Below are 15,090 nucleotides of genomic sequence, written 5' to 3' on the forward strand. Positions count from 1 at the left end.
TGTACCTCATATTTTAGAGTGACATACATCTTATCTTTTTTTTTTTTATTTTTTTAGCTTTGCGTAGGAAATTATCATCTTTTTTTAAATTTCTACTTCGTTTAATCTTTTTTGACATCGTCGGAAACCTAAACATAAATGCGCTATTACAAAAAGAAAAAAAAAGAAAAATAGGCACATTTCCTTCTGGAATTCAATGATTTAGACACATGAATGTTTTTACAGCTTATATCTATTTTCTTCTTTTAATATAAGTACAGCATTCAATATAAATATCTTGCAACATTCCCATGACGGATATGAATCAATTGAAATCTGTAAAGTTGAGAATCAAGAATTAAGCAGTTTTTCAGTTACAGGAACACAAACAAACATACATGTATATGTATGTACATACCTACATAATACATGCATATGCATATGTATATGCATACATGCATACATACGTTAAAGCCAAACATAATACTCTCCTTCTAGCATAGTCGTGTAAAGATTTCTCAAGGAAGGAAATGTTCTTTAAAAACGTGTTCTCACGGAACAGATATTTTAGAATTTGTATAATAAAAGTTCCAAGGAAGGAAGTTATTTTAGAATGCGTATTAAAAAAGGTTCCATAAGATAAATACTTATAAAGGTATTCAATCATGATATGTATAATTAATAATTTTATAGAATATATCGTGCAAAAAAGAGAAGTTGTTGAGTATAGTACCTAAATAACATTTTTTTGGTAATTTAAATAAACTGAAAGACATAGCAATTGTATAATATAATATATAGATAATATCTGTATATAGACATCATGTATGTATATAATAACTCATTTCAAAGAGAAACACAAACAAGCTTTGTACTGTGAATTATCTATTATATCGTAAATATTACAAATAAATAACATATTCAGAATATCAATTTAACTGTAATAATTATTTAATATTCTTATAATGTTATTCATTAATAATAAATGTTCGGTATTTGTTACAATAATTGAGAACATTTTTAATATTGCTGGACAAAATGTCTGTTCCCGTTATAGATAAATTTTAATTTTTATATTTTATGAGTTCTATTGAAATTCAAACTCTTATTGTGAAGAACTTTTCTTTATTTGTTCTCATAGGAACTTACAATGTGAGAACCTTCTCTAAAAAAGTTTCACGGTCCGTGTTTTAAATAGAACCTATTAAAAAGTTTCATAACTCTTTCAATCCCTGCTTTAAACTATACATAAGAAACACTGAGTGCGCGCATGAATGACAGCCGAATTCCAGGTCGCGGCGTAACCTACTTTCTTTTCCTGGAAATGCGTACCTCGCGCGTAGTAATAGTAAAAAAAAACAACTGGCTCACTGATCAGTGTACGCGTCGCGTGCTTGGGGTAGGTCAGTCGCAACAGTGGAAAAGAGAGATCCGAAAACGCGAGTGAGACAGAGATAGAAGGGTCATTAAAAATTACGAGTCCATTTAAACGACGATATCTCGGGAACGAGAGATCGCGTTGACGTAAATCAAAGTTTTTCAAGGGTAAGATTTTCCGCTTGTAATGAACTGTGGTTGACTACGATTACATCACGCAGCAAGGTTTTATTCGCGTGCAAGGGATCGTGATTTTGTATTGAAAAATAACCTTTTTGTGGGAAAAGAAACGTTTATGGATATGGTACATGGTTTTATTGATAATAAATAATTAATAGTGTATATTGTTGTGTTATATATGATATTTGGCGTATTGTAGAGTGGGAAATTGGAAAGGGAAAGAATGTTATGGAAATTTCTAATGCAGTATACTTGTTGGACGATAGTGGTATTAATTTATTGATAGTCATATGTCTGTCTTATTATTCATCAAAATTAAAATGCATGCATCCCACGATGTCCCTGTGATATCTAATTTCACTTATTAACCAATAACTGCAACTCGATCTAAATTGGACGAGAATTTTTAATGTTCTAGACTGGACCGCAGAGAGAGTAGTTTAGTTCTTAGCCTGTTTGATGAGATTATTATTACAGAAGCTAGAATTCTACATTATGATTTGCAAAAAACAAGATATCCTGTTCTGTTTTAAATTATCCGTGATTTCATAGTAAAGTTTAGTTTAAATTCAACCCACTGATATATTAAATCTCTAACGTCTAACGTGATATAGAAATGGTAAACGTGAGATACGAAAAATCATTGTATCAGGTTTATTTTGTATCTTGTTTGTGATTATAACATAGTGCATAAGATAGATTATTAAAGTTTGCTGGAAGTTGGGTGTAGCAAACTATTTGTAAATTCATCTTCGTGCTTACCGAGTTAATATTAATGGAAGAGAAAGTATACGAAACAGTTTATTGGAATTGCAATATGTAAATGTCGCTTCTGGTGTTGGAGATACGGAAACTAATTGTATACACCAAGTAATTTATTAAACAGTAAACTCCTGTGAATGATAATATTTCCGAATTTTCATCGCTGTACAAAATCACGCTGTTTTTAAACTTTCTATGATATTCTCAGAAATGAAACCTTATACTAGATTCAATTTAACTTAGCTTGTATCTGTTACTTAGAATAAAAATTTGAAAGCTATTCGACGTTTACTACGGTGCTTCAAAGTATAAAAACTATATTTTTATAAGTGTATACGAAATTAATCTTTTTATACTATAGAAATAAAACTTATCGTAATTCCTCTAACTAAATTTACGAGTAAACATTTCTTTATACACTTGTCATTGTATACAGTGGGTCGGGAAAGTGACCCACTTGTCGACTGCTTTTATGAACCTATTACGTATATTGTACAAAACATTCTGAAATTTCATTAGCATTGCATCGACTCCCATCTACCGTGATTATAATTGGCAAAGTTTTAAACGATTCTAAGAATGTATACGAAAGTTGCAAAACATTTAATAGAACTAAGTCTGTATATGTTGTGCAAAGATCACAAAAATTATTTAAACAGGCAATCGTCCACGATATTAATTTCGAAATTCAGTGGGACCGTCTTTAACGCTTATTACATGCTTAAGATGACTACTCATACTGTATATTAATTTTTTTACTAAATATAAGTTCTCAGTAATTATCTTTCAACCTCTCTATATATTTTCAAATTCAAAGTTCTCAGTAATTATCTTTCAACCTCTCTATATATTTTCAAATTTGATTCAAATTTTGCCAATATAACCGTGACAATCGCCTTCCATCATAGTGCTAATAAAATATCAAAATATTTCACTCGCGATTTTCACATAACAATTTTTATGATCGTCGTGTACGAATACTTTTGCGAGCCACCGTATATATATAAATTTTTCTTCAAAAATGAATCTTGGTCTCCTTCCCTGTTCTATAAAAGAACGAATGGTAGGAAAGCTAAAGGAGGATGAGAATGGCGCTAAAGAAGCGGCAAGCCGAAATTGTGGCGCAAAGAGGAATACGAATAACGAGGTGTTCCGAGGGCAGCATAAATTCATAATGTCGGAGCGCAGGAGTGCCGGCAGATTAGCGAAGCTGACAAGAACAAACGATCCACCGTCCGCTGTTGATACAAGCGTGTAACGACCACACCCCGCGACCAAGCCTTGTCGGAACGAGACATTCGCTATTGATTTATCGCGCGATGTTTTAACCGCGCTGCCGCCTCGCACCGACGAATCTCCTAGCTCTTTTCCAACGAAGATTATCTTACTGGCTGGATAGAAGAAGAATTTAATCGGATTCTGACATTTGATTTCGATAATTTGAATGTCTGACGCGTACGAAACGCGATCAAGAATTGGAAGAATGAATAAGCGATCAGGGTGGTTGAGTCTGAAGATGGTGTGGAATATTTGTGTCGGTTAGAGACTGAATCTAATAGGACATGGAAAATTTATAACGATAAATTTTGATGAGATTTAAAAGACAGAGGTAATTTCGTAAATTTGAATTTTTAAATAACTCAAAACTTGGTTGAGAATACGAGAAGAAGCGTGGTGATGAAAGTGTGCGAACACATGTTTCAAAAACACAGCTCCAACAAGTTTTTTTAGGAAATACAAAGAAACATAGAATTATTTATTAAAGGTATAATATTGGCGACAAGGGCAGGATATAATGACCAAACATTGTTTTTGTAATTTTACATTCTTAGACCTTGAAATTCTCCTTTGTTAGTTTTCATGTTATGTTGGTTTTAATCGAAGATTAAATTATTTTGAGCGGTGACATTTTTTAAATATATGTGCGATATGTTGTTCATCGTTAACGAGTGGGATTGAAACGTTTAATTACTTTTGGTAATCGAACTATATTAATTTCTATTTCTATTCCAATATTCAGTTTTTCTAACGTATTGTGTATCTTTTTTGTTTCAGGTAAAAGACTGTACATTCATAAAAATATTCAACGTTCCTAGATACAACATAGAAGCTTATTTCTTCAAACTGTGAGTCAAAGTATGTTCGTGAATTCTTAGCGAGAGAAATATAATTTTTAGTATATATACAGGGTGCGCCGTTAGAATCCGGACAAAAGAAGTTTTGTGCAGAAAGTTGTTTATTTAAGTCAATACACAAAAACACATGAAAATGTTGTTATATCTCATTTAAAGGGTCCTTGCTGAGAACTTTTATTCTATGTAACCACCCTCTGCCTCTATGACCTGCTCTATTCTTGCTCTAAAGCGCGAGCACGCTGACTTCAACTGGTCGCGTTTAATTGTCGCGAATTCTGACTCGATAGCAGCTCGTAGGGAGTTGACGTTGGGGTGCCTGCATTTATTAGTTTGTCTCTCGATAACGCCCCACACGTAATAGTCCAATGGGTTTAGGTCGGGACTGTTAGGAGGCCAGAAATCTTTCGACCAAAACATGTCCACATTGTCAGAGAGCCAATTTTGAACAAGATGACTTGTGTGAGCAGGTGCGCCATCTTGTTGAAATAAATACGGCCTTCCAGAAGCCGTAATTTCCATCCACGGCTTTATTACTGTCTTCAGGACCTCCAAATAAACCTCCTTTGTGATTCTTTCGCCTTTTTGGAAGAAGTGCGGAGGCATGACGTCGCCCTCACTTGAGACAACGCTCAAAACGTGAACACTTGCTGGAAATTTGGTTTTGCCCACAACAAAATTAAATTACCGTCGATCTTGGGTAGCTAAAGAATTTTATAATTTCGACCGGCGTTCTCCCGGCGCGAAGACTTTCTATAATCGCCGCTCTTCTATCGTATTCCGGGTTTTGCTTAACGAGTTCTGTCATTTTGAGGTTATAGAAGACTTATTGACATATTTAACTAACTTCAGAGTCAATCAGCACAAACATCTGAATTCTAATATGGTGGGAACTACAAATTGAATTCTGTCCGAATTCTAACGGCGCACCCTGTACTATTTTGTGACATATTTTTACTGAATTAAATTATAGCACAAAAGACAATGTCTTATAATACAGGAAAAATCTTCTCAATGGAGATCATTCTCAATGGAAATGGAATATCAAATCGAGCTCGAGATAAGATCGTAAAGATTTAAAGGCCAAAATTTGCTCCAGATACAAAATGCTCTATCTTTGTTTAATTTATTATAAGTCTTACACAAGAATTACAATTATACGACGACGAAATTACACGGTGGATAGTAAAAAACCAAATGGAATCCTTTATCCACGCATCTTATCTTAAGTTATTGATCTTAACTGTGTTCCGGGAGGCTGATCCGTTTCGAATGTACCATAAACCCTAATAATTCCTTGCTAATACAGCAGGCTATAGAATCCCTCTACTATACAGTGTAGGCTCGTACGCCTAATACATGGACTCAATGCTAGTAGCTTCAGGCGAAGCTGTTTGATCCTTTGAAGCGCGCAAACATTCATCGATCCTTTTATCTTACAGGTTAGCTCGCATTCTTGTTAGGTAAATTCCTGAAGACGTTGAGTAGGACGAGTAAAAGTACCGTGAATATTTTAGATACAGATTAGCCTCGGTATATTACGAACTAAAGCTTTTGCATAGGTATTACAGATTTAATATCGGCAATATTGTAACTTTAATTGGTATAATAGATAAACGGATTTTTAATTTTCTTTTTTTACCGAGATTGATTGAAGTAGTTACAATTTAGTGGTGCATTATATATACATATTATGATTTTTTTCATTTTAAACGTCTATAGTGTTGTTGTGGATATAAATAATAGCAAATCGATTATTTTTACACATTGTTTGTTTCATGCATTTCTTTTTTGATTTGTCATTTTAACTGTCAGAAATAAGCAGAATTTAGAATTAAGAGGATAATTCAATAATAGTCATTGTTTATTATTTCTAAAACTGAAGTTAGATAGAAATTTTTATGTCTATTTTCTTTGAATAATGAAATTTAGACAATAAAACAATTAATTGTTAGATTATTGTATGATGGTGGCTTTTAAATAATGCGATATTTATTTTAAAAAAACTCTTAATTACTGCAATTTCGAAAATAATTACTATTAATAATATGTAGAATATTTTACATATATTTCAAAATAAAACAGAAATATTAACAACACTTTACCATGTTTTAAAGCACTTTCCTTTTTCTTCTCAATTTTTATGATCTGAGTATGCAAAACAGAATTTTTCTTTTGAGCATGGAACTTTCTAAAGTAGTAATTCTAAAGTTTCTTTGTCGATGGCAATTTCTATTATAATAGGAGCACGTTAAAGGAAACAGTTTTAGATAGCAGATAATTAAACGTAAGAACGAGTGTAATAAGATAGAACATCTGTTTAAACGGTCTTGTTAGCTCGAGGAAAGTATGTAACTGGGGCTTTACACTGACTGACGTTTGTAATAGCAAGTAGTTAACGAACAAATGTAGAAGAAGTAAAAATAAAATTGTGAAGGTGTTGGTACATACTAATTCTCAGAAGAGATACACGTAAACGGACAATTAAAGAAACAAAAAATGGTTGAAAGTGTCTTAATAGGTGTAATATAGATTCTCATAAAATCAGATAGAAGAAGTTACTATTTTTCTACATTTTATAATTCAGCTTCTTAACTTCTTAAACCAAAAAAATTATAATAATTCATCACGCTATATTAAATTAAATCACCTTAATTATTACTAATCATACATTTACCCATTACGATACATTGAATTAAACCTTATTCACAAGAAAGTACACATTTATCCAACGAATTCTTCGAAAACAAATCTCATATCTCAGTTGATCTAAATTTGTAACAATCTACATATATTCTCAGTCGTTCACATTCAACAGCGACAACTATTTATAGAGCAAGAAATAAAAGATGGGAAAACATTATGTTACACGAAATACAGTCACTTTACTTGCCACAAAATTCCTCCGTAACGCGAGACAACCTATCAAACAAACCTGACAGAAACATTCAAAGCCGACAAAGACCATGTGTATCATCGTAAAGAACCAGTACCGGATGAAACTTGGACAAGACTTCTTCGTCATCGGAGAAACCGCGACACATCGTTCCGGCTGACCGCCAATTTCCGGGCTACCACTCTCGATTGCCCGGACAATCCTTGATCCAGAAGCACCCAAGGTTCCCTAGGGATTCTTTCTTTATCTCCCAAAAATCCAATCCCAGTAGCTCGATCGTGCCACCTGCTAGCCATAAAGCGAGGAAGCATACCTTTTGTATGTCGAGCCTGAGGTGATTCAACGTCGAGGCCACACCAGAAACGTCCAACGTCGGTGGTTGCCTGTTTCCCTCCTAGAAATTCTCTCTGAATTGGTGAATTCATGCTGGAATTAGGTTAGGGGGCCTTATAAAGTCCAAGGGATGGTCGACCTTAAAATAGAGGGAACGTTTGAATATTAATCGAGTTCATCTCAATGTGCTTGTTCTTTAATTAATCCACAGCTATGAACTGGAATTTTAGAAATGTTATTATAGTCGCTGGGATTTGTCACGAGATTTTTTTTTTTTTTTTTGAGAAAACTAAGACGAATAGGGAGGAGGATGAAGTTCTTGAGACTAGGAGAAGTATTTTTTTGTTTGAATGTTTTTCTATCGGTTTTTGTGGAGAATGTTTTAAGATGTAATAACTGGCAACTTTAATTCTTATTACGTAATTTTCCTTTGAAGAAGGCAAGATAAAGAGAAATGGAATTAGTTTAACAGGGGATGGAACGTTTGAGATTAGGAGGTGTCTCTTTTACGTAAATATTCTTCTGTCGAGTTTCGTGGTAAAAGTTTTATTTGAGATGGAATAATTGGTAACGTTAATTATTCTCGTTGCGTAATTTTTTTTTGAGGAGGAAGAAACGAAAAGGAGAAGAGTCGGTTTAATAGAGAATGACACGCTCCAAGTTAAAGGAATTTTTATATTACTTGAATATTTTTCTGTTGATTTTCATAGAAAATGTTCAATTTGAATTCTATCTAATAATTGGTGATGTTAATCCCTCTTAAGATGAATATTAAGGTCGGGTAAAAGGATAATTTTCATAGAGTAAATTATTCGTAGACAGTATGAATGTTGGGATAATTTGCAGAATAAATTACGAGATCTTCATTAGTGTTCTGACGTACGTTCCCACAGTATGGAATGAAACGGTCGGTATTTTAATATTATGTAAATGAGGATAAGACGGAAGGTAAATATTATAAAGGGTATGATACTATGTTCTTTCTTTAACCTGTTAAGCTGAAGTATCATATCCTGGTTGAACTTTATCGAGCGTCGTAGATAGTCACACTACGAAGAAGATTAATGTACGTAGCTTGAAATTTATACGATATTTTTACGATAATAATATAGAAACGACATTTTTATCTAAATTAAATATCTTTGCAAAATATGCCATAATGGATGGTTCTCATCATTCAAATTTTATTTACCACATTTCGTTCATTATTTTAGAACCGTATTTATTAAATAAGAATCGATCGTTACATCCTTATCTTCTATTTCTCTGGTAAATGTCTAACGAAATCGAAGATTTACAATTAGGCAAAATTTTTTATATACTAATGTATCTTGCAAAGAGAGTCTGTAAAAACATTATCATAAAAATAATCTATGATTAAATGATTCTTTAGAATAGATTTTTCAAAACAAGGTGAACCACGGAAGAGAACTGATGGAGAGATTTCTAGTACTTTCTTTTATCGCTTCGAGTGTCAGAGAAGTTTTGTAAAAAGACGATACTAGGACTTAGTATGAGCAGTTCAAGAGGAAACTTGTTTCTATATCCCAACATTGTGCTCTCAACGTAATTCGAGGACCAAGGATGAAGGGATGAGAAATATTTACGCTGCTTTATAAAGTTAAAGCTAGGGTTCTTTTTCAAAGTAATTTGTTGAAGTTTTTGCAACACTTGAAGATTTCGTAGTAAAATTAAAATAAAAATTTTGCTTTTGTGACATAGAGGATTTTTTTTAAGAACATTAGAATATTGAAGATATTAATTTCTAATATTCCTATGATAGACAGGAATTCTATCTTTTCTATAGTATATATTTGTAAACGAATTATTTTTTCACATTGGCTAAATTTCTCATGTTAAGTGTTAAATATATATAATGTAAGTGTACATTGATATCATCCAGTTCTATGGAAATGTGTAGTAGGCTTCGACTAAAAGAAACCGAGAATTCATACTTCGTGAGAATTTAAGCCTACCTTTATGAAAATTTCTGTTATTCTCATCGATATGATTCTAGAATGTCTTTCTTATCTTCAAAAGACTATCCAGGTTCTTGAAACTTTCCCCGATTTTCTTTTAGAATTCTTAACCAATCGCAATCTGAATACAATTCTTCGATGTTCTTATTTCCTTCAGTTGTTTTTACGATATTAATTAGGTAGGAAAGCAAAAGAATAGTTGATATTTGTGTTGAACTTATATAATACCGTTGTACTTGTGATTCAACTTTGTATTCCTTTCTATCATCTTAAAATGAAAAGAGCACAAATATAAGTTCGGATTTTATTTTAATAAGAAAATGAAATTTTCGCTAGAATAAGAAGTAAATACTCTGGAAGCAACCTATCATCAAAATTCTACGCAATCAAGATCTACTGTTCTAACTTTGTACTTAACTTAGCATTCTGTTCTATAATACAAGATAATTTGTATAACTCGAATGATACATCAGACGAAGTACAGGCACTTGTATAAACAAAAACAAGCCGTCGCACTGTCATTTAACAAAGTCGCTATCAAATTTAAAGGATCGAGGTCTGACCAAAACCCAAAAGCAACGCCTCGTTGTCGTCCATCAGCGGTTTCCAAGGGCGAATTCAAGAGCCTTCCCAGGAAACGTGATGTATTTCTTCGGTCAACATAGAAAAGCCGACTAAATCGAAGAACAACAACGAACATCATGGATTTTCTGCTCCCTAAATAACTTCAACATTTGTTTTAGAAAAGATTTTACACAATTAGAAAATAACAAAATTCTCGCTGTTGTCCCATGTGATTATTCGTTGACAAATCAAAGTCTCGTCATATCGAATTCCAATTTTGTATCTCTTTGGATATTCTTGAGACGAACGATGAACAAAACAGAAAGGAGAAACCGAAAGATCGTGTAATAGGGGAAAGAAGTAGACTGGATGTAAGTAATGACTGATTGACAATCAGTCATTGAATAATTTCATGGGCGAGAAAACAAGAGAGTTAACATACGACTGGTAGACGCAGCTTGGGATTAAACTGTTGCGACCAGTGGAATCGTGCATGCAATTGTGTTTGGTGATACTCGCTCGCTGCCTACCCTTCGAGGCTTAATGTTTTATTGGTTTCTCTTTGAAAGCGGCGAAACGGCTGACAATGGGAGATAATTCGGCTGGAACGCTTTGAAAGTTACGCGAAACGGTGGAAGGTAGCATCCACTTGGCAATTCCGTAGTAGAATTTCAGCTATTTGACTAGGATATTAGCGTACTGTGTACTGGAACATGTGAATTTCTACATCCATAGACTTTGTTGGATGATATAATTATGAATAAAATAATGGGATAGTAAGATTTTTTATACTTTCGAAATTTTAGAATTCTTGCCTTTTCTTATATTAACTGGTAAGATAGAACACTACGTATCATTAATATTATAATAAGATATTAGATTTCGAAAATATTCTAAATTTGGAAATTTCTAAAAATATTTATTTGTAGAATAAAATAGTAGATATTTTTACTCATTAGCTATTTTTAATACTGTTACTTAGATGTGTTTAAATTAATTGTATTTCATGATAATTGATTAAATTTTTTATCGTCAATCGATAGATATAAAAAATTATTTGTTAAGGATAGTACATAGACGAATTATTTCTTAAAATTTCCAAGGCGTTTATTAAAAACTCTCAAAGAATTTATCTAAAGTTCAGAAAAGATCGCTTTAGCAATTACGAACTTCCTTAGAACATTTCGGAGTTTCAAAAATTCGTTGAATATTTAAGTATTTGAGGGAACTTGATAAACAAACCATATTTCAAGTCAACGCACATTTTTTAAAATGATCGAAGAATAAGAACGACTATTTCCTTCGATACAATAATTATGACGCACAATGAGATTTTATTATGCACTTATTTTAATAATGAGTCTTGTGAAGCTTTTTAGCCGAACGGGAGCCTATTGAAAATGTCCATTTGATATTAATTTATCAAGGCCGTATCGAATTGATTCCGAGCTCAACAGCTGATAATCGCTTTAACAATTGAGATAGGCTGAGCGCATGCGAATTCCCCTTCCTAATTGCTGCATCGCAATAGCTCACTGTCCTACATAATTATACCGAATATTGGATGGAAATACAAGTGTTCGCTCGTGTAGTTCCTTCGTTTCATTTAGGGATCAGAATAATCGACGGATGCAACGTGCCTACCATTTTAACGTCGAATTAAAATCTTTTTTTTTTACAGTAATTCTTAGGAGTTGATCAGGTTCATTGATCAGATCATCATCTTTTGTTGGGTTGTTTATCGATTGAAATATAGGCGAACCTTTATATGGTACTTGAGGTACTCGTTACGTTATAAAATATTGTCTATAAAATTTAATATTCTGTTGCCTAATTTCTATAGATGTGTGGGAAGCAACCTTTTGAGAACAGGAGTCTTACACGGGATTTGTATAACATTTCAAAGTTTGATTTTGTATATTATGGATTAGTACCGTATTTCTTCAATTGACATATAAATCAACCATGTTTCTCAAATGTTACTGTCATTCTGCTTTCCTTCGAAGATCGAATTTTCAATTTTCGTGCCACCTTCACACACGTTGCCTTTTAACCTTTTACCTTATTTGCTCGAGTTACATTCTAGAAATAGTCTGTGGTTTCGATTCAATAATGGTACATTTTATATTTTTGCAAAAGATGTTGGTAATTCATTATAAAATACGATTTAGAGAATTATTAGCATCATCTTATTATTAAGGACTAGTAACAGTCTTATAGAGACTTGACTAATAACTAATACTAATTTTCTATTAGAGAGACTCTATAAGACTATTAGTCTTATTAACTATTAGTTTATAGAGACATTAAATGATTTCTAAGGTATTGTATCATAGACAGTACACTGTACACTGAAGTATACAAGTCAAACCTCGTTTTTATAAATTTCATTACAATTATCTTCTATTTCACTATCTATTCATCGTGGCATCTTCACTGACGAAAATCAGATGGTTCCGCTGATCTCTCACCGATCTCTCGTTCCGGAAGACTGGTAGAAAACCGAATCAGCAACACGTCGGAATCAGTTAGCAGGATGCCCAGCCTGGGTAACGCAATTTCTTGCGCGATTTCAAACATTAATATTCAACGTTCAGCTGGTTGACGCGGAGGCGGAGTTGTTCGTGCGTTTCTGCTTAAAATCCAATCGGTCCCACGCGAAATCAATAGGGCGATGCTGCAGCCGACCGCAACCTTTGTGCTCATTATTAAATCCGTAGCAACATTTTACGACGCTCACACACGTGTGTACATCAGCACGCGATCCGTCAAAATCGCTCGTTTCATCGAATTTGTTGTTATCATGGATACCTGTCGGTTCGTCTCTTCGTTTTTCCATTCTGGAGCTAATCTTTTACCATTGGAAAAAATGTAACTTTCGTAATTTGGAAATTGCGCCTGATAATGGTGAATTTATCTTCAATAGTGAATTTATGTAAATTTTTTGGAAATGCGATATGTTTTATTTGGTAGCGATGGATCAGTTCCTAAGGGTAGCGTTTTAAGACACGTCGTGTATTTCTTCTGACAGCAACGAATCCGTTTTCGGGGCTGAATACATAAAAGTTTCCAGATACGGTTTGTTTTGTTTGATAGCAACGAATCGATTTTTAAGGATAGCATAGCAATAGACTCGTAAGAGTTTAACAAAAATACGATGTGTTTCGTTTAGTAGCAATGAATTCCTTTTCAAAGATAGATTTATATAAATTTTTAAAAGGCGGAATATATTTTATTTGATATTGATGGATCCATTTTTAAGACTAAATTTACAACATTTTAAGGAACAAAGTATTTAATTTGACATTCATATGAATTCTTAGAAAATACAATATCTTTCTGATAGCAATAAATACATTTTTTGGTGAATTTATCCTTAAAGTAACTTTTACGTATGTAATTTCAGATTATTTATATAATTTAAGCATTACACAATAATAAGTTACTTACATAATTAGAAGTACAAACCAAGTATAAGATTTGAGATTTGAAAAAAAAAATTGTTAGTGAAATATTTCGAATATTTTGATTTCTAGATTGTACAGAATACAATACACTGCACTGAAATTTTGTGAAGCAGCATTTAAAAGCAAACATCAGGGGCTTTTCAACCGTGGAATTAGGGATGCTCATTGGCCGAGATTGTTCATCGAAATGAACCGGTGTATCCGACGTTTCAGCAGAAAGATCGAAAGCTTTCAGATTTATCAGCTTACGCTCTGATAATCTGATTTATCAATAATTCACATTCCGCTTTATTCCATTTTGCAGTTTGTGCTTTTTAAAGCGAGGGTCATAGACAAACGTTCCTTTGACACGTTGATAAATTTTATAGCCTATATCATCGTTTGAATTTCTGTTATATATAAATAGAAAATATTCAGAACTTATAAGTTTCCTGCTCAACACACGTATATGTATATGTATATATATTATTTCCCTCATTTTTCTTTAGCGTATTAGTTACTGAAAAATATACGATTAAGAAAATGTTAATTTTTGCACTGTAGTAAAGCTTCAGTTTTGATTTTCCTTTTACTATATCTTTGTGTCTGTAGAAAGAGGTTTCACAAATTTAGCTTACCAAATAATTGTATAATGTATGTAGTGCAAACGTTGATAGGCTATTTCAGAAGCTTTTCAGATTTTTTTAAAGCGTAGGACAGTTAATACATTAAGCTTGAATTTCAGTGACCTAGTTTGTTTATGGAGTGTGGAAGAATATGTTTGTGTACGGAGTGTTAGTAATACTTGAACTTTTATATCTCTACAATAATTCGTTACTTCTATGAAATCTACACATGGTTTATTTACACTGTATCAATATTACAGATTGACGCTCCAGATTATTAAAATTATTTTATCGATTGTTGCGTTGACTAAATTCAATGATAATAGTCCATTGTAAACCACTGTGTTTACTAACTGTGTATAACAGACATGCATAAAGGTTTTAATGAATTAACGCAAAGCTTTCCTATCTAAACACGTTTCTATAAAATTTCAATGAGTCAAAGAGTAAGTTGGAAAACAACTCAAAACTTTATGATTTAATTGTAAAAAATTACCAAGAGTTTCCAGACAAAGCGTATTAAATTATACATTAATCAAATTCTTTAAAAAATTTTCAAAAATTTGACCCGGTATTATAGAACCTTGTGGATCGAAGAACATCACTCTCCTATAACTTTGCGAACGGACGACAGCGTTTTCCAACAGCCACATTTCAATCCGATACAACCTCACGGTTGAAATGAAAGCAAAAAAAGAAAAAAAGGAAAATAATAAAAAGAAAGAAAATGAAGGAAACAACGAACACATATTTTTATTTCCGTTTCTTGTGAAACTTATCGAAAGGTTCGAACGTATCGTTTCGCCATTGTATTTG

At 32.8% G+C, this 15,090-nt stretch overlaps 1 protein-coding gene and 1 long non-coding RNA gene across 13 annotated transcripts in view; both read left to right on the forward strand.

Moving 5' to 3' along the window:
* Positions 1–15,090, forward strand: part of LOC132905063 (phosphatase and actin regulator 4B) — a 397,089-nt gene that overhangs the window by 257,518 nt on the left and 124,481 nt on the right. The gene's annotated exons all lie outside the window — the stretch shown is intronic.
* LOC132905317 (uncharacterized) overlaps positions 4,360–15,090 on the forward strand; it is a 37,436-nt gene continuing 26,705 nt past the window's right edge. The window contains exon 1 of the long non-coding RNA XR_009657778.1: positions 4,360–4,442. This is a non-coding gene — a long non-coding RNA (uncharacterized LOC132905317). The remainder of the gene's footprint in view (positions 4,443–15,090) is intronic.

Source organism: Bombus pascuorum, chromosome 3 (assembly GCF_905332965.1).
Source record: "Bombus pascuorum chromosome 3, iyBomPasc1.1, whole genome shotgun sequence".
In the NCBI taxonomy this organism is placed as follows: Eukaryota; Metazoa; Arthropoda; class Insecta; order Hymenoptera; family Apidae; genus Bombus; species Bombus pascuorum.